This window comes from Colobus angolensis, unplaced genomic scaffold, assembly GCF_000951035.1.
Source record: "Colobus angolensis palliatus isolate OR3802 unplaced genomic scaffold, Cang.pa_1.0 Scaffold61, whole genome shotgun sequence".
NCBI lineage: Eukaryota > Metazoa > Chordata > Mammalia > Primates > Cercopithecidae > Colobus > Colobus angolensis.
In genome coordinates this window covers 768,699-789,234 of record NW_012119710.1, presented here as the reverse complement: position 1 = coordinate 789,234, position 20,536 = coordinate 768,699, and the positions used below count along the sequence as shown (strand labels likewise).

Below are 20,536 nucleotides of genomic sequence, written 5' to 3'. Positions count from 1 at the left end.
TCAAACAGCATATCTTTAATTTATCGGACAGCAGCTGGTGGGAGCAAGCCTAACTAGGAGCCTGCATATCTGTCCACATTCCAATGCTTCAAAGGAGTGTCTTTCTCCTTGAACACAGTGCTTACAGATAAGAGAGCAGGTCTTGCTCTGAGCATGGGAACATAATGGCAATTAGGAGGCTTTCCTCCTCAGAGGCCTCTTGTGGCTTTCCACAACTTATTGTCCCATATTTTTATGGCCAGTTTATGCAGGCACCCCACAAGCCCTTTTCCCAACACAGAACCTCACCTCCTACCCTCTTCCATCAAAGCCTTATTGACACCTCCTACCCTCTTCCATCAAAGCCTTATTGAAGATCCATCAACTCCACTGTTCCAGATCACTTTACGCAAAAGAAAACTTCCTCTTTCTAAACTCCCACAACACTTGACACATCTTTATGTCGATAGCACTTTACCACTCTCTTTTGAATTGTATTTCCTAACATCTACATGTCTTAATTTTTCTGTAAGATTCTAGGCTCCTTGCTAGGCAATGTGCACAAGGTAGGTGTTCAGTAGACATTTGTTGAGTGTTTGAATGATGATTGGCATTTAGTTGGTCTAAAAAATTGCAAAACACACAAGACTTGGATTGTTTTCCTGACAACCTGGTTTCTCAAAAGTCTTTATTTACAAGTACAGTTATCTTTTACTTTCCTACACTAACACCTATTAGCCACTGACCTATTTACAAATCCTGTTGGTAACTAGATTATTCTGCATTAAGCCTACAACTGTGGTGCAAGCAAACCACATACAGTCAGCAGCTGCGTAACAATGTTTCAGTCAACAAAGGATCACATATACATCTCTGGTTCCCTAAGATTACAATGGAGCTGAAAAACTCCTTTCACATAGTGACACTGTAGCTGTCATAACGTTGTAACATAATGCATTAATCACGTGTTTGTGGTCACGCTGGTGTAAACAAACCTACTACTACTATGCCAGTGATAGAAAGGTAGAACACATACAATTATATATAACGCTTGATAATCATAATAAACAACTATGCTACTGGGTTATGTATTTACTATAATACTATACTTTTTCACATTAGAGTATACTCTCTCTGCTTTATAGAAAAAAAAGTTAACTGTAAAACAGCCTCAGGCAGGTCATTCAGGAGATACTCCAGAAGAAGGCACTGTTACCATAGGAGATGGCAGCTCTATGTGTGTGATTGTGTCTGAAGACCTTCCAGTGGCACAAGACGTGGAGGTAAAACACACTAATATTGAGGATCCTGACCTGGTGTTGGCCCAGGCCAATGTGTATGTTTTATATCTTTGTTTTTAACAAAAAAGCTTCAAAAGTAAAAAATAAAAATTTAAAAATTAAAAATGGAATAAGGATATAAAGAAGATATTTTTGTACAGTATACAATGTGTTTCTTTTTTAAGCTAAGTGTTATTACAAAAGTCCAAAAGATAAGCAAGATAAGTTTATAAAGTAAAAGGGTTACAGTAAGCTAATTTATTATTAAAGAAAAATTTTAAAAATAAATTCAGTATAGTCCACGTATTAAGTGTTTATAAAGTCTACAGTAGTATACAGTAATATCCTAGGCCTTCACATTCACTCACCACTCACTCATTCACTTACCCAGAGAAACTCCAGTCCTGCAAGTTCCATTCACACTAAGCGTCCTATACAGATGTGCCATTTGTAAACTTTTGTTTGTTTATTTTTAAGAGTCAGGGTCTTGCTCTGTCACCCAGGCTGGAGTGCAATGGTGTGATCATAGCTCACTACAGCCTCTCACTGTTGGGCTCAAGTGATCCTCTTGCCTTAGCCTCCTGTGTAGCTACAGGCACATGCTACCATACCTGACCAGCTGTTTTTTTTTTTTTTTTTCCTGTAGAGACCAGGACTTACTATGTTGAACTCATGGCCTCAAGCAATGCTCCCACCTCGGCCTTCCAAAGGCTGGGATTATAGGCATGAGACACCATCCTTGGCCCTTTTTAATCTTTTGCACCATATTTTTACTGTACTTTTCTATGTTTGATATATTTAGATACACAAATATCACTGTGTTACAACTGCCTATTCAGTATGGTAACATGCTATTATATATAGGTTTGTAGCCTAGGAGCTTTAGGCCATACCATATAACCTAGGTATGTACAGTAGGCTAAACCGTCTAGATTTGTAGAAGTACACTCTGTTGATGTTTGCACAACAACAAAATTGTCTAGCAACACATTTCTCAGAATGTATCCCCACCATTAAGTGACATATGACTATATATGATTACAGCAATGAATTGATAGCAGTGTCATCAGAATTCTCGGATTAAGGGCTCAGAAATCTCTTAATGAGAATATGCTGAAGAATGAAACTATGTAAAGTCACTCAGTACTGTGCATCTAAAAATTTGACTAGAATCTCTTTCAAAAGAATACAGATAACTGTTGCATGTATGTACTCATGTTTAAAATGGCCAACTCTGGGCTGATCTAAAAACCAGCATACCATAAAACTAAAAACAGTCTTAGAAAGGCCAGAATATGGCAGGTCTAGAGATTCTGAAATCCGCCTCATGTATATTGTCTTCCTTTTCCCGATTCTCCAGTTGTTGGAGTTTGTAATGGATACTGTTAGCGCATCAGCCAGATCCTCCCTTCTGGCACAGAGGTACTCAATCAACCCTTTCCTGCCAGGAGTGTTAACTGCTGCCAGTAACTGCTCTCAGCCAAAGAGGGGCTGCCTTGCTCCCCTGGGCAGTACATGTCTCTTGGCGAGGCCACACTCAGGGAAAAAGGCTGGGCTCCCTTACCTCACTTAAGCATCTCTCTAGAGCCATCCTACATTCAGGGCCAATGGTATCAGCTACAACCTTTGCCACAACTGCATCACAGTTCGACTTCTCCCTCTGCTCAATTCTGCTTCTTTTGCTTCCTCACAGGTGTTATGCCTGAGAACATTCCTGAATACACCTCACATACACATGAACCAATATTGATACAATTAATGAAAGTCCATATCTTATTCAGATTTACTTACTTGTTACTGAATGTCCTTTTTCTGATCTAGGATCCCATCCAGAATATCACACCACATTTAGTCATCATGTCTCCTTATATGACAGTTTAAAAGACAGCATTTTTAAATTGTGTGTATCTTTTTATAAAAAGTCTATTTTCTAACCACACGCATAATAGCTTAACTGGGTATAGAATTCTAAGCAGGAAATCATTTTTAACAAAAAAATTTTAGACAACTCTCCGTTGTCTTCTAACACAAGTATCATTTTAAAATGTTTCACCATTCTTATTTCCCACCATTTCTAGGTAACCTGCTTTTTTTTGTCACTGGGGCTTTTACAATTATTACTTAGTCTGTAGGACTCCATCATGAAAACGTACCCAAATGAGCAGGTGTTTTTCCACTCACTGGTGCTAGGCATTGGTGGGTCTTAAAATTCATGATCTTCAGTTCTGAAAAGTTTCTTAGGTTAATTGTTTGACAATATCTGCCTCACATTTTTCTCTTCCTAGAATCCCTATAAATCAGAATTTGGACTTAATAGTTTCTCTATTAATCTTACTTTTCTTTTTGCTCTACTTTCCTGTAAATTTCTTCAACTTTATCTTCCAAACCATCTATGTACTTTTTAAATGTAGGTTGTCAATTTTTCTGCTTTGAAGAATCTTCCATATTCTGGCTGCTCTTTTGAACACTCTCACTCTCTTTCTCGCTTTTAACAGCATCTTGTTCTTATTATAGATCCATTATCTAATCTCTAAGGATATTAATTACAGTTTGTTTACACATTTACGTTTTCTTCTACTCTATATTTTGTTCCTCTAAGTTCCTTCTTGATTGTTTTGGTCACTCTCATCTTGGCTGCATTAAAATATTGATTAGAGTTCACAGGTGAGGTGATTACACCGTGGCCCTCAATACAACTCAATCAATGGGCCAGTCAGCTTTTTCACTGGGGAATCCACAAAAGTCAGTATGTGTCTCTTCTCTGGGGGCCTTCAGTGTCTCTTAAAAAGCATTCCCTAATTTCCAGTCTTCTGGCTGCTGGGCAGTTATTAGTTTGCAGGTGTTTTACTTATCCTCTGTTCTCAGTCAGATGTCTCATCTTAGGGCTTCTGCTGCTTAATTTCCCTGAGTTTCAAGCACATCTGCCCGATGCCTGTCTTTTGAGGTACCTGATAATTCCAATTCCTGTGCTGTTCTGGGATCCAAGGGACAAACCTGCTTATTTCCTAATGGTGGCCCCACTATGAGGACTCGGGTGTCTGCTCTGAAGTCAGTTACCACTCCACCACCTTCAATAGCTGTGACTGGGGGTGAGGGATGACAGAAGTTCCCTAGTTGCATCAAAATGGAGCTTTCCATTTCTTATTCTTCTAACTTCTAGAGAACATTTCCAAGAGATGAAAGGCCAAAAGTATTGCTACTTCATCATTTTAAAACTAGAAGCACCCAAGGTTCCTCTTAAGCATATTATACAAAAGTACACTAACTTTAGTTGAGAATGATGCTAAACACACTTAGAAAGATTTATGTCCAGCAAGAACATTTTTTCCTATCTCCTGTTAGCAACTATCAAATTTAAATGAAACTAACAGCCTTCAGAAACTATTATGTGTATGACTATTGAGAATACAATGGTTCACATTCGATATTAGATATTCTATAAATTACCCACTTCATGGTTAGGACTTTAAATATAAGCAGAAACAATATGATTACATTGTACAAATATTAAAAATATTAACTTCTGATATTTCAGATAAAAATATCATTTTTCCATTTTCTCATACTTCTCAAAACCAAATCCAACATTGCCCAGGTACATGTAAGTCAAATATTACCTCACAAGTAAACATTTTTTCTGAGAAAACAGAAAAGTGCAAAAATTATTTATGGGCACAAAAAAAAAAAAAAAAAAAGCAAAACTGGAAATCCAGGGCCTCTCTTAGGCATCTCTATAGCATCACTGTAGTTCTACAATAATTAGTGTTATATACAGTGCTCAGGCAATGGGAGACCAAGTGTCATTTCCCCAGCAAAGGAAATGACAAAGCCTGTAGATCTACAAGTTACATGATAGGTAATGTATTATATTTGCAATAAAGTATAAACATACCCAAGTTTAAGCCAATTATGAAAGAACAACTCTTACTCAACAAACATGGAAAAAATTCAAATTTGCTTAAGACAATGGGAACAAGGACTGTCCTGCTTTTGGTTTTAAAGGTATTTTCACGGGGCACAGTGGCTCATCCCAAAACTTTGGGATGCTGAGGTGGGAGGAATGCTTGAGCCCAGGAGTTCAAGACCAGCCTGGGCAACACAGTGAGACCCCATTTCTGCAAAAAAAAAACTCAAGAAAATTAGCCAGTATGGTGGCACACACCCATAGTCCCACCTACTTGGGAAGCTCAGGCAGGAGGATCCTCTGAGCCTAGGAAGTTGAGGATGAAGTGAGTTATGACTGCGGCACTATACTCCAACCTCAGTGACAGAGTGAGACCCTGTCTCAATTAAAAAAAAAAAAAGATATTTCCTTTGCCTTAAAGCTATATATCTTCCAACAGTAGTAGCAGAAATAGCAGCTGTAGTTGGATAGAAAATCCCTCAGTAGCTGGGCACGGTGGCTCACACCTGTAATCCCAGTACTTTGGGAGGCCTAGGCGGGCGGATCACAAGGTCAGGAGATCGAGACCATCCTGGCTAACAAGGTGAAACCCCGTCTCTACTAAAAATACAAAAAGTTAGCCAGGCTTGGTGGCAGGCGCCAGTAGTCCCAGCTGCTCGGGAGGCTGAGGCAGGAGAATGGAGTGAACCCAGGAGGCGGAGGTTGCAGTGAGCCGAGGTCGCGCCACTGCACTCCAGCCTGGGCGACACAGCGAGACTCCGTCTCAAAAAAAAAGAAAATTCCTCAGTTACGTTCAGTAATTTTTTATTTTTATAAAATAATAGTGTGATTTTCACTATTTTAAAATTGAACTATATTATCTGGTGAGTCAATTCATCATCATAAATTTTAGAAAGGTAAACCAAAGCATAACATCTCAAATCAAAAGTCTATTGATAGTTGCTTCTGGGGGATTAGGGAAAGATGGGAAACAGATTACTTTTTATCATTATTTTAACTCTTTGCATTTTTTAAACCATGTACATGTACTGCATTTTTTTTAAGTCCTTTGCTACTATGAATAGAAAAATGGTGTAAACTGAGCCAGCAAACTCATCTATTCCAATTTCCCAAAATCAGGGTACTATTGCTTAAATCAGTGTTTCTCAAGGCCACTTAAGTTTTCTTAAAACTGAATTTTTTTTCTTAAAATTTAATAGAAAACTTGATTACTTAATTACTGTTTAATTACTACTTATAAAGAACCATCAGTTTCAATTAACATAGACTATTAGTATAAAAAACATATGAATGCCAAAATTGAAAAATATTAATCAATGTGGTACCTAAGATCATCTCTTGGTTGATCTTTGGGAAACACTGATCTAAACACTCCCACCCTTATAATACCAATTTTCAATGAAAATCAAATAAAACAAAGACCAGCTTCCAAGTCATCCAAATCAGAAGTACTGCTTGTTTTTTTGTGGTTTCTTAAAATGAAAAAACTAAGCATTCACAGCAACACTGAAATGATAAGATACAATATGCAAAATCTACCCTGGGGATGCCATCCTTCCTGTGTTAAATGCATATCTGGGCCAGAGCCTGCTGGTTGCCTTCCTTAATACCCATTCTACCCTTCTTCCTTTGCAGGAGAATACTGATTTTTAACCCAGCATATTGTGGCCTGGAATAAAGACTTATATTCCAACCTCCCTACCAGCTAGCAGTGGCCATATGATTAATTTCAGGGAAATTAATAAGGTTGTGAAGGACTTTGAAAAAGGTTGCTTAATGGAAGCTGACTTGGCAGAGAGAGGCCCCTTTTGCCCTTCATCTAGCCAGTTCTGAAGTGATGGCTATAGCTGCAGCAGTCTCTTGAACCATGAAGTAATCTTAGGGTTGAAGCCATGGGCTAAGATAATGGAACAGAATCATAGGAATCAAGGTCCCTGATAACACTACTGAATTACTACGCCATTTTAAAATCCCAATCATTTCTTCTTTTACTGTTTACCATAAGGAATCAAACATATACAAAAGTTCTAGTCTTTAAAGTGAGTGAAAAATAAACCTCTGTCTTATTAAAGTAACTATGATAGGCCCAGAAAAGCAAGTGTAAACTGTCAATAAAATAAATTATGAAAACAAAATAATATTCACGCCATTATAAGAATATTTGCTCAAGGCATGTCACTGATATCATCCAGTTAATTCTCACAACTGCTACCCCAATCTACACTATTGTCCCAAACACAAGGACTTGTGAGAGGAATCTTTCATCCCTTCTCACTCAATTCATGCTATGCACAGTTAAAAATTATCTTTCTCAAACACCATTTTTTCCCTACCAAGAAGTTACATTTCCCTTTTGCCAACTATATAAAAACTGAAACACAAATTCATTCACTTCTTCCCGTTGCTACCACCAAGAGCTACCATCATTCATCTCCTATAAGAATTACTGTTAACATCCAGCATTCACCTGGTCCCGTTCTTACTCCTCTCCAATTCATTCTCTGTATTGCAGCCAAAACAATCACTCCAAAGTGCAAATCTGAACTTCACTTCCCTGCCTAAAACCTGACACTGGCTTCCCACTCCCCTCATTCTTTATAAGGTCTTCCATGAGCTGACCTTACTCCTACCACTTTCTTCCTTCCACTCAAGCATTCCCCAGTTGTGCTGAAATTTTTCCAGTTCCTCCAAGGTAACATGCTTTCTCTTCGCAAATGTTCCCTACACCTCCAACGTACACTCTGCTATGGTTTTAATGTGTCCCTTCCAAGAGTCAGGTGTTGAAACTTAAGGGCCAATGTGACAGTGGTAAGAAGTGGAGACATTAAGAGGTGATTAGGCCATGAGATCTCCTCCCTAATGAGTGGAATTAAAGCCCTTATAAAAGAATCTTCATGAAGTGTTCCTTCAGCCAACTTGCCTTTCTACCTTTTGCCCTGTGAGGACACAGCATTCCAAGGATGCAGCAACAAGGTACCATCCTGGAAGCACACAGTATCCCTCTTCAGACAACTGAACCTGCAGGCACCTTGATCTTGGACTTCCTGGCACACAAAACTGTGAGAAAATACATTTCTGTTCTTTATGTATTTTATTATAGCAGCACAATGAACTAAAACACACTTCTAGCTGTGTTTCCCTCCCATCCTTGAGGTTTTCCAATTAAACCATCCAATTAAACCATTAAGCCTTCCTTGACCTGTAGACTAACTTAGAACTTCATACAGAAATCTCTGCCCCACAGTACTCTGTACTCCCCCTTTGTGAAAGCTGATCTTGCCAGTTGGGTCATTCTTGTCATACCTGACTGAAACAGAAACAAGAATCCAGGGGGGAAAGCCCTTAGGGTACAAAACATTGCTCCAAGAATGTAATTCTCTGCAAGCCTGACTGCTGAACCTGCTGGTTGTAACCTGACAGCAGTTTTATCTATGCTTGCTGCAACTCTAGAACTAATTTTGTCCACAGCAGTTGCTCACCAATCAGAACTTGCCACTTCCCCAAACCCTTACCCAAAGCCAGTGAACTTTCTCAAAGAGCAATAGGTAACATTCTCCTTTTTATAAAACCTCTAGTTTTCTCTTTTTGCTTTGGAGAAAGTGCTTTTGGTTCATGCTGGAGACTCTCTGCTTTGCAAACTGGTATTGCCAATAAAACTCTCTTTCCTACTTACTATCTAGCCATCCTGGTGGTCCTTTGGACAACATCATCATGACATTCATCACACAAGATTCCATAAGAGCAGAGTCTGTCTGGGTCATCACAGTCTAACTGCTAGCACAGAACCTGGCAAAAAGCAGGTGATTAATGAGGTTTTACTGTATGAATGGATGAGTGAATGAATGAAGGGAGATTATAAAAGGAAAACTAACCTTTTATGACCCTACCCACTGCTTTTTCCCCACCTTATTTAGAAATAATTACACAACCCCTACACTCTTCAGCCTCCTCTCAATGTCAAGAATCAATTATCTAAAAGTGAGATTTTCAAGAAATTTAAATTTCTTGAAATTTTAAATTAAATTTTCAAGAAATTTAACATAAATGTTATGATAAATCTGTAGATTTGCACTTTCACAGAATTCTGAGGCTGTCCTTGAAAAGTGATGATTTTTGGGGAACAACACACACTGGGGCCTGTTGGAGGGGGAGGGGGAGGGGGAGGGAGAGTATCAGGAAGAATAGCTAATGGACACTGGGCTTAATACCTAGGTGACAGGATGACCTGTGCAGCAAACCACCATGGCACATGTTTACCTATGTAACAAACCTGCACATCCTGCACGTGGACCCCTGAACTTGAAAGTCGAAGAAAAAACAAGAGAAAAGTGATGATTTTCAGTGCTAGAGAGAACTACTTCACTCATAATGTGCCAGTGAAACATGCTAAATTACGTGTTAAATTACCAAAGTAGTGACAGTTCATTATTCTTTTTTTTTTTTTTGAGACAGAGTCTGGCTCTGTCACCCAGGCAATCTCTGCCCACTGGAAGCTCCACCTCGCAGGTTCACGCCATTCTCCCACCTCAGCCTCCCAAGTAGCTGGGACTACAGGCGCCCGCCACCACGCCCGGTTAATTTTTTGAATTTTTAGTAGAGACAGTGTTTCACCATGTTAGTCAGGATGGTCTTGATCTCCTGACCTTGTGATCCACTCGCCTCGGCCTCCCAAGGTGCTGAGATTACAGGCGTGAGCCATCGCGCTTGGCCTGACAGTTCATATTCTTGTCTCTAAGATTTGCTTCTTCATTTAACACTGGTGTCCTCAGATTCCATTTTGCTATGAAATACGTGGATAAGTTAGGGTAGTTTTTAACAATACACAGAAAAAAGCTATATGGTATCACCCAGAACCATGTGGGTTGGGACAGTACAGATGATGGTCACAGGTAGCATTATAAGGTAGAGGAAGAAAAGAAGGAAAGGGGAAAAAGGAAGATTTTTTTTAAAAAGGCTTATGTCTTCATATACAAATATAACACCAGAACCCAAATTTACAAGCCTTTGAGAAGATGGAAACCGACAACTATAAAGAATAGACCAACTTGGCATCCAGAAGCGTCTAGCTTGCTACAGATTATATAAAATACTGGCAACTGACCAGGGCTCCACTTCCAGATTTTATACAGTCAACACAAATACTTTAGTTTGTGTAGGTTAAAAATATTCTACTCTTTTTGTCCTCAACTTGCTAGGAACAGATATTTTTAGTAAGAACCCAATCAACCTTATCAAAATCAAACATCAAAAATAGACTAGAGCAACAGTGGAAGCAAACTCACTATTTTTAGCTCTTCTGCCTATTCCCTGCCACTACCCACAAAATTCTGACTGTAAAGTCCATGCCTAAGAGCTTAGTTATTCCAAGCAGTTTCCTTCTTGTGACCCCCCTTTTTCCCCCCGAAAACCTGAATGCAGAAAACACTCGATTGATGAAACATTAATACTGCCGCAATCCATGACAGCTGCCTTTCCTCTGAGGGTTTTGGGAGGAGGATGGTAGGAATAGAAAATGATAGAGAGCTTGCATCAGTATTCCTCTTGGAATCTATTACATGGAAAGAAAATTGCTATTTCAATCCCCTTTTGTTGCTAAAAATAGCAGTCTCAATTGATTCAGGCAAACAGTGTAGGGGCTTAGCAGTGCTGAATTTAGAAACCACAGAAGTCCCTGAGAGCAAATGCTAAGGTAGTCTTAACACACGCCAGCTCATATTTAACAAAGAACAAAGAAGAGAAGCATGCAGGGTGCAAGTTAATAAAACAGCAGCAACTTCCTCCATTTTTATTAAAGACAAACAGTGAAAGTGATGCAATATAAGACCACTCTAACTTGTTCTCCTAATCAATTATAAAAATAATTTTACAGAAAAATATTAGTTTATGCATACACCCGGATATTGTGGGCATTTTCCAAAACCCCATGGTATGAGGAAGCACACGTCTTTCTTCAAGAACAGTAGATTGCTATAGAAAGAAAATGGCCAGTTTACAAATGTCCTGTCCCAATATAGAGTCCCCTTTTTCCCACTCAGTCCTTTCAGGTTCCCCACTAAGCAGCCCTCTCTTCGACTCTTTACTCCCCTTATTTTGACCCAACCAGACACTGGAGACTCTTCTACTTGCCACTTAAAAAACTGGCAAACCCAAACAACAATAACAAAAATTCAAAGCATCTATAGGTTCAGAACAGGAAAACAAACAAATAAAAACTGTGAAAAGCACGATTTGCTGAAGGCAGTTGCTCTCCTGGGCCAACTTCCAGGCAAGGCCCTGCAATTCCTTCTAGTGGCACCATAACCCCAAAATGCCTTCTGCCTGATTTTTTCACTTTATTTGGTTAACTAAAAACCCTTCCAAATAATGATTCATTTTGGTTAATGCCACATTCTCTTTAAAAATGCAAACCCATGTATAAGAATTAAAAGGTTATCAATCTTTATGCCTCAGTGTGATCTAACTGATTTAAACTACTTTGTGGCTTCCTTTGGGAAAACCCAAAATGTGGGAGTAACATGGAAGGGGCCTCATGAGAATAGGAATTCTGACTGGGAACAAAGCAGTTACTACTTTTGAATCACAGGGCCTGGTAAGTCACCACAATGGAAAGGCTTTTGCTATTTTAGTGCAAATACAATATGAGAAGTGGTGAAGAACATGGACACTAAAATCAAACCAGCAAGGTTCAAGTGTAGATTCAAATCCCAACTCTGCCACCTCTATTTAACTTCTGTGGCTAGTTAATTTCTAGCAATAGTTAACCACTATTGTCTTGGTTTCTTCATTTGTAAAGTGAATACAATATTATCTGTCCCATAGAGTCATTGTAAAGATTCGATTGGGCTGGGCGCGGTGGCTCACGCCTGTAATCCCAGCACTTTGGGAGGTCGAGACGGGCAGATCACGAGGTCAGGAGATCAAGACCATCCTGGCTAACACGGTGAAACCCTGTCTCTGCTAAAAATACAAAAAAATTAGCCAGGCGTGGTGGTGGGTGCCTGTAGTCCCAGTTACTCGGGAGGCTAAGGCAGGAGAATGGTGTGAACCCGGAGCTTGCAGTGAGCCAAGATCGTGCCACTGTACTCCAGCCTGGGTGACAGAGTGAGGCTCCATCTCAAAAAAAAAAAAGATTCAATTAAATGTTAATAATAGCACCCACCATACTGGACTCCTTGCAAATTAAATGGAACAATGTATGTAATGTATTTAGCATGAGACCTGACACATAAGAAATTCTCAATAAATGTTAGCAATTAGACAAGGTGTGCTAGAAAGTAGAGGGGATACAGAAGGCAGAGAAAAAGCTAACTAAGGTCAGCTATGAAACTACAGCAACAAAAGAAAAAGTAGGGAAAACAGACTTCGTCAAAACTAAAATTTTTTTGTACATCAAAAGATATTATAAGAGAATGAAAAGACAACTGATATGGTTTGGCTCTGTGTCCCCACCCAAACTCATCTCCAATTGTAATCCCCATATGTCAGGGGAGAGTCCTGGTAGGAGGTGACTGGATCGTGGGGCAGTCCCCTCATGCTGTTCTCATGATAGTGAGTTATCAGGAGGTCTGATGGTTTAAAAGCATGTGGCAGTTCCCCCCTTGATCTCTCTCTCCTGCCGCCATGTAAGACATGCCTTGCTTCCCCTTCGCCTTCCACCATGATTATAAGTTTCCCGAGGCCTTCCCAGCCATGCAGAACTGTGAGTCAATTAAACCTCCTTTCTTTATAAATGACCCAGTTTCAGGTAGTTTTTTACAGCAGTGTGAAAACAGACTAATACATCAACCCACAAATAGAATGAGAGAAAACATCTGCAAATCATCTATATAATAAAGGTTTAGTGTACAGAATATATAAAGAATTTGTACACCTCAGTAACAAAAAGATGATCCAATTTTAAAATTGGGCAAAGGACTTGAATAGACATTTATCCGAAGAGGATATATAAATGGCCAACAGGCATAAGAAAAAAGCTCGACATTATTAGGGAAATGCAAATCAAAACTACAGTGACACACTAGGTTGACCGTAAGTTTTAAAAATGTAAATTAAGTGTTGGTGAGGATATGGGGAAATTAAAGCCCTTGTACATTGCTAGTAGAAATGTAAAATGGTGCAGCCACTGAGGGAAACAGGTTGGGAGTTCCTCAAAAAGATCAACAGAATTGCCAAATTACCTGGCAATTCCACTCCCAGGTATATAGCCCCCTAAACTGAAAACCTGTATTCAACAAGAAACCTGTATATGAATGTTCCTAACAGCACCACTGCCAATAGCCAAAAGGTAGAAACAACTCAAATGTTCAACAAATGATGGCTGAATAAACAAAGTGTAGTATATCCATATAATGGAATATTATTCAGCCACAAAAATGGATTAAGTACTGATACATGCTACAATGTGGATGAACCTTATATGTGAACTCATGCTAAATGAAAGAAGCCAGACACAAAAGGTCATCACTGTATTCTATTTACATGAAACATCCAGAATAAATAGGTAAGTCCATAGAGAAAGAAAGCAGATTAGTGATTGCCAGGGACTGTGCAAGGCAGGATAGAGAGAGAGTGCTTAGTGGATGTGGTGTTTCCTTTTGGGGTGATAGAAATGCCTTGAAACTAGATAGAGGTGAAAGTCCCACAATAGTGTGAATGTACTAAAGCCCCCTGAATCGTACACTGCAAAGTGGCTAATGGTAATTTTATGTAATGAGAATGTTACTTGAATTTCTGAAGTGATTTTACTTTTCTTTCCTTCACTTTAAGTCAATCATGAAATTTCACAGTGATTTCTAGGGTGGGGGCAGAAGGAAGGCAGTGTTAAGAATCATCGGGGCTGTGCCCCAGTTGGCCTGTGGAGATGCAGGCAGGGTGGGCCCTCACTGGGGCAGCTGGAGGGGCGTGGACTGCCCTGCCGGCAGGTAGGTGATGTTCCGAGAGCGAGAGCTGGTACATGATATCCTCCACGGCTTCCAGCTTACACAGCTCGATCAGGCTGTCCCCTGCAGTGGCCAATGAGTTGGTGATCAGTTCAGCTGCCTTGGACTCACCCTCAGCAGAGATGATGGCTGCCTTTTTCTGCTGCTCAGACTTTTCCACCACAAATCTGGCACTCTCTGCTTCCTGCTGAGCTACCTTTTTGGCTTCCATGGCTTCTGTGAACTCCTTCCTGAAAGTCAGACATGTCAAGAACACATAGTCCAGGATGAACCCAAAGGTGGCTGCTCGCTCCGTAAGGTCGTCACTCACCTGCCTGGAGACCAGCTCTCTCTGGGTGATTAGTTCTCCAGCATCAAAGCGTGCCACCACTGACTTGAGGATCTTGGTAGTGATAGGCAGCACACGCTCATCATAGTCCTCTCCAATGCTGGTGAAGATGTGAGGAAGCTGGCTAGCGACAGGCCGGAAGAGGATGCGCAGTGTGATGTTGACAATCTGTAAATCTTTGCTGCTAGTGATGACTGGTGCATTATGTGGTCAAGAATGACAAAGATAATTGGTTTCCATACCCACGGGATGAGAAAGTGAGTCTCTTCCCCTACCACAATGTCCGGTACTCCACGGAACTGGTCAAAGATGATAGCTCTGTACCCAGCATCCACATTATGTAAGGCAGAGTATACCACATCTCCTGCAATGGCTAAGGCCAGGCCAAACTTGCCAATGGACTCAAACACTTTGGCAGCCATGTTTTCTTCTGCTGGGCCCTCTCACACCTGCTTCCACTCTGACCTCCACATGAATTCCCCCTAAACCTCTTTTTCAAAAGTTACTAAAGATTAGCTTTTTATCAAGGGCTAGATCAGGAAAGGAACAGAAATTGCTATTTTGCTTGGTGTATCATTCCTTGAATTTGGGAAGTAAAACTAATCAATATATCACTCAATTTACACTACAGAATACAGAGAAACCTAAGTTTGGACTGCTCCTATGGGTAGAACAGCCTTTTAAAATTTAAATCTAAATGTATCAAGTGCCCAACATGTGCCAAACACAGTAGCAGATACTTTACAGACAATGTCTGTTTTAATGGTCCCAATACTCTATGAGGTACAATCAGTAGTTGCCCAAACAACCCTAGGAGGGTGGTAGATAATAAGACCTGATTAAAGCATCTAATTTAACAGATGAAGTGACAATCTCAGAGAGGTTAAATGACTTGTCACTCATCACATCATAATCTGATCACCACAACATAAACCCAACCACACAATACAATATTTCTTTATAAACTAGGAACTACCTATAACAGACACATTTAGCAATAATGCACTGTGCATACACAAATACTCCAAAGAGTGGATTCCGTATTAATCTGATAATGCTGAATCCAACTTTATTTTTCATTATCTTTAACCAACATTTTAATTTCAAACGGTCCACCTGGTATTTCCCAAATATAACATGCCAGGGAATCAGTTTCATATTGTACCCAAGTCACTCTTCACCACTGAGAATGAAATTTTTCTTTATTCCCCATTCCCATCAGCCACTTTTTAAATAACCTGAGGCTAGGCATTGTGGCTCCTGTCTGTAATCCCAGCACTTTGAGAGGCCAAGGCAAGAGGACTGCCTGAGCCAGGAGGGTGAGGTTGCAGTGAACCATGATCATGTCATTGCACTCCAGCCTGGGCAACAGAGACTGTCAATTAATTAATTAATTAACAACTTGAACTTCAACTGAGCACAGTGGCTCACATCTATAATCCCAAGCACTTTGAGAGGCCAACGCAGAAGGATCACTTGAGACCAGGAGTTCAAGAGCAGCCTGGGCAACAGCAAGACCCTGTCTCTACAAAAAATAAAAAAGGTTAGCCAAGCATGCTGGCATATGCCTATGGTCCCAGCAATTCTAGAGGCCGAGGAAGGAGGATTCCTTGGGCCTAAGAGTTAAGAGGCAGCAGTGAGTTATGACGAGGCCACGCAGCACTTCATCCTAGATGACAGAGGCCCTGTCTCTAAAAAAAAAAAAAAGATCCACCACTGACTGCAACCAATAGCATGACTGCTGCCCCCTCGTTTTGCAGTTTCAATGAAACAACTAAGCAGCAGCATTTCTTCCTGATAAGAGATCACCAACCAGAGAGTGTGTATAGTCCACTCTCACGCTGCTGATAAAGACATACCCAAGACTGGGTAATTTATAAAGGAAAGAGATTTCATTGACTCACAGTTCAACATGGCTGGGGAGGCCTCAGGAAACTTATAACCATGGCAGAAGGGGAAGCAAACACATCCTTCTTCACATGGTGGCAGCAAGGAGAAGTACAGAGCGAGGGCAGAGGAGAGCCCCTTATAAAACCATCAGATCTCATAAGAACTCACTATCAGGAGAACAGCATGGAGGTAACTGCCCCCATGATTCAATTACCTCCCACCAGGTCCCTCCCACCACATAAGGGGATTACGGGAACTACAATTAAAGATGAGATTTAGGTAGAGGGGACACAGCCAAACCATACAGAGTGGTTCTGGCCAGTCTGCAGAGGAAGCACAGTAAACGTTTTCATGCGCTCTGCTTCATCTTTTGATGTCAGAAGACCAAAAACTCCACCCTGAGATCATGCTAATGCTGCCATTTTTTGGACATGGGTTCCATACCATGGAAAGGTCTGAAGCTCAATTGCACATGTGCACATTTTCTCCTTCCATGAATATTCATGATGCCTCCTAGAGCTTACTGAACATATATATTTGGCCACCCTGCCCAGCATAAATTCCTGTTCCTTTTGCCCCTCCCTGGAAGTGTCTGTTTCCGACTTCTGGTGGGAGGCTTTGCTTCCCAGCCTGTCAGGATGACCACCCTGCAGGCTGCAACCATTTATGAGAAATAAAGCTCTCCTTTCCAAATTTATAACCCTTTTCATTCTTCAGCTGACATGATTACATTAAAGATCTCCTTAGCTTATAAACAGTATGCAAACACATCAGTAGGACAATAGCGTCTACTACACAGTGCCCTTGAAATACTGTATATAATTCAGGTCTAATAAAAGTGAAAGAGGTGTAATGAGATCTACCTGGTAATTTCACTAGTTAACTTATCTTCAGTGGTCCACATTTATATCCACCAGGATAGATAAACATAAGGGAAGGTCTAGTGTAGATTATTTGATTTATTTCAACCTAATTCATCCAGTTTAAGATATTTTAGGCTGGGCACGGTGGCTCATACCTGTAATCCCAGCACTTTGGGAGGCTGAGGCAGGCAGATCACCTGAGGTCAGGAGTTCAAGACCAACCTGGGCAACATGGTGAAACCCTGTCTCAGCTAAAAATACAAAAATCAGCTGGGTGGGGTGGTGCCTATAATCTCAGCTACTTGGGAGGCTGAGGCAGGAGAATTGCTTGAACCCAGGAGGCAGAGGTTGCAGTAAGCCAAGATCACACCACTGCACTCCAGCCTGGGTGACAGAGCAAGACTCTGTCTCAAAAAAAAAAAAAAAAAAAAAGATTTTAATAATATTCTTCATATAAGAAGTGGGTAAATTCCCCAAAAACAGAGACCCTAGATTTTATTCACTCTGTCTCACCTCACTAAGAGATTTAGAAATGAGATTTAGAAAGCTATTCTCCTTTTAAGCCACCATGCTTATCACAGTAACACTGCAATAAAGTTTGGGCCAGAGTCTCCTGGTGAATAATTACCTCTTCTTTAAGGATTAAATATATCTTAAAGGCACGTGTTTAAACATACTAATGCTGAGGCCCAGCACACTCCTAGGTACTTTACAACTAGGAGAAATCAAGTCAATTTACTTGTCATGCCTGACTCAGGCCTGGTCAAGAACTTTAAAACAGTCTCACCAAAAGATAGTTTAATAAACAATTTATTCATCTTGAAGACTGAAATAAATAATGGTAGCATCAACAACAAATGCGAGAAAAGAAAGGAAGAACGCTCATCTATTCTCAACTAATTTTTTTTTCTTATCTCTGAGAAGTCAAAACCATGGAAGCTCAACATAATTCCTTCTTGTTATACAACATCCAGCTGGATCCTCTTTCTACTTTTTGGTAAACCCCCAGACTGCCAATAAAATTATGTTAAACAACTTAATGACTAATAGACTTTTCAAAATGAACACTCAGTGAAATTCACTTCCAACTAAATCTTTTTAAAGGGGTTTCATATAATCCAACACAATTTTTCTCAGTTACAGAGATTATACGCTACATAAAATACTGGTGGGTTGACCAATAGTCAGAAAACCTATTTTCTGGTCCTGGTTCTGCTAGTTAAATCAACCTGGACAAGTGGTTAATATTTCTGAGCCTTAGTTTCAGCATCTTTGCAATGTAGTTGCAAACTAAATGAATACCCAAGACCCTATGAGTCCATGACTACAATGAATATAAAATCACAGTAATGACTTCTCTCATCTTTAATTTCTTTAAAGAAAAAAAAAAAAACCCACACATCCACAAGTTTTAGGAACAGTATAAGTCAAGTTAGAGCTGTGATTTAAAATAATAAGCCTACAGCTGGCTCATCTTCAAAAATTTAAAATAGAAAGTACAGGAATAACTGAATTAAAAGAAAAACGTTTTTATTATTTTTACCTTCTCTCCCACAGACCTTTAACAAGAAAAGAAGAAACCTTGAGGCTAGTTTCTATGACTTTTATTTCTTCTGTGAACCCATAGGTGGAAGTGCTAAAGACTGGTGAAATAACTTTCTGTTTATCATCTGAAGTTTGTTTTATTCAACTTCTTAGCTAAGCTACCCTTTCCGATGCAGCGGATGGGCAGCAGGTACAGCTGACTGTGAGCTTCATGGAATCAAAGAAAGCATACTTTCCTCCCTTCAAGAAGCTACCTCTCATAAGTAGAACTTTTAATAAAAGTCTGATTTAAATGTCCTCTTACGTACTTTTCAGTGATTTCATTTATTTACTTACATGGCTTTTTGTTCTACCAACGCATCATAGAAATTTCCTGGTCTCCAGCAAAAGTTTAAATGCAAATTATTTAACAAAGTTTCACTGTCTGGACTAGAGCTCAAAGAGAGAAAAAACAACTTCTCTGATGTCTGAAGCTATAGTTGTGCTGTTACTGACCTCCTCACCTACTTTGCAATTATTAAAAAATTAATACCATCTGCTATTTAACATTTTGAAAACACCTTCAATCCATCACAAGATTAGGATACTACTAAACATATAAACTTAGTATCTTATTAAATTCTATTAGATGTGCAATAGTCCTCGTTTTACTTAAATTGTCATTGATCTTTAAGATAAAAGGACATCTGAAACAATTCTTTAAATGTCTTAACTTTCTATGCCATTTGCTGGCCCTTGCTAACTTACTACTCTATTGTCTTTCCCTTTTAGTTTGTCAGAATGAACAAGACCTTTAAGATGCTGGTATGTGGCAGCACTGTTTACAATACCAACATTGCAACCACAAGGGGCCACTAAATACATTATAATGTGTAATTATAGAGCATATATAGCACATATAATAGCATATAGATATAGTATATGATTGTGGTGCATACTAATCTTTTATATCCATATCTATATCTATATTATATAGCATATCTATATTACATATATTATAGCATATCAATACAACAGAACACAATATAGTTATCAAAAATTGTGGCACCAAAGAAGGGTGACTGGCAGTGAAAACTGTCTATGATACACAGCCAAGTGAAGAAACAATGGATTATTTTTAAAATTAATTAACAAAAATTAACTATTTCTGTTTTAACAATGTTTATTTCTCCAGAAGATCGTTAATTGAAATTTCTAAGGATCATCACCTAATGATGAGTCAAAAGAAGCTTACCAATAATCTAGCTCATAAATAATCCGATTCCCAAATACAGTGGAAGGAGTAACAAGTACAGTAGCCATTTTTTGTATTGGGAAAAAAATGTAAAGAATCTAAAAGAGCCACAGACCAAAAAGTTGATGGTAGTTACCTCTAGATAGAGGAATATAAGTAATTTTTCTTTTCTTTTCTTTACTTAGCTGAATTTTCTAATTTTTGTATAAGTAAATATATTTCTTGTATAATGTTTTTATAGTTTAAAATTCAAATAAAATTATATTCTGTATATTAGTTAAACACAATTGGGCCGGGTCCGATGGCTCATGCCTATAATCCCAGCACTTTGGGAGGCCAAGGCGGGCAGATCACCTGAGGTCAGGAGTTCGAAACCAGACCGGCCAACATGGTGAAACCCCATCTCTACAAAGAATATAAAAATTAGCTGGACATCGTTGCAGGCATCTGTAATCCCAGCTACTTGGGGAGCTGAGGCAGGAGAATTGCTGAACCCAGGAGGCGGAGGTTGCAGTGAGTAGAGACTGTGCCACTGCACTCCAGCCTGAGCAACAGAGTGAGATTCAGTCTCAAA

At 39.5% G+C, this 20,536-nt stretch overlaps 1 protein-coding gene and 1 pseudogene across 2 annotated transcripts in view; both read right to left on the bottom strand.

The window, feature by feature from the left end:
• The window catches only part of HSD17B12 (hydroxysteroid (17-beta) dehydrogenase 12), a 178,970-nt gene that overhangs the window by 105,181 nt on the left and 53,253 nt on the right, over positions 1 to 20,536 (bottom strand). The window lies entirely within an intron of this gene.
• On the bottom strand, positions 14,043 to 14,852 carry LOC105527079 (annotated as a pseudogene).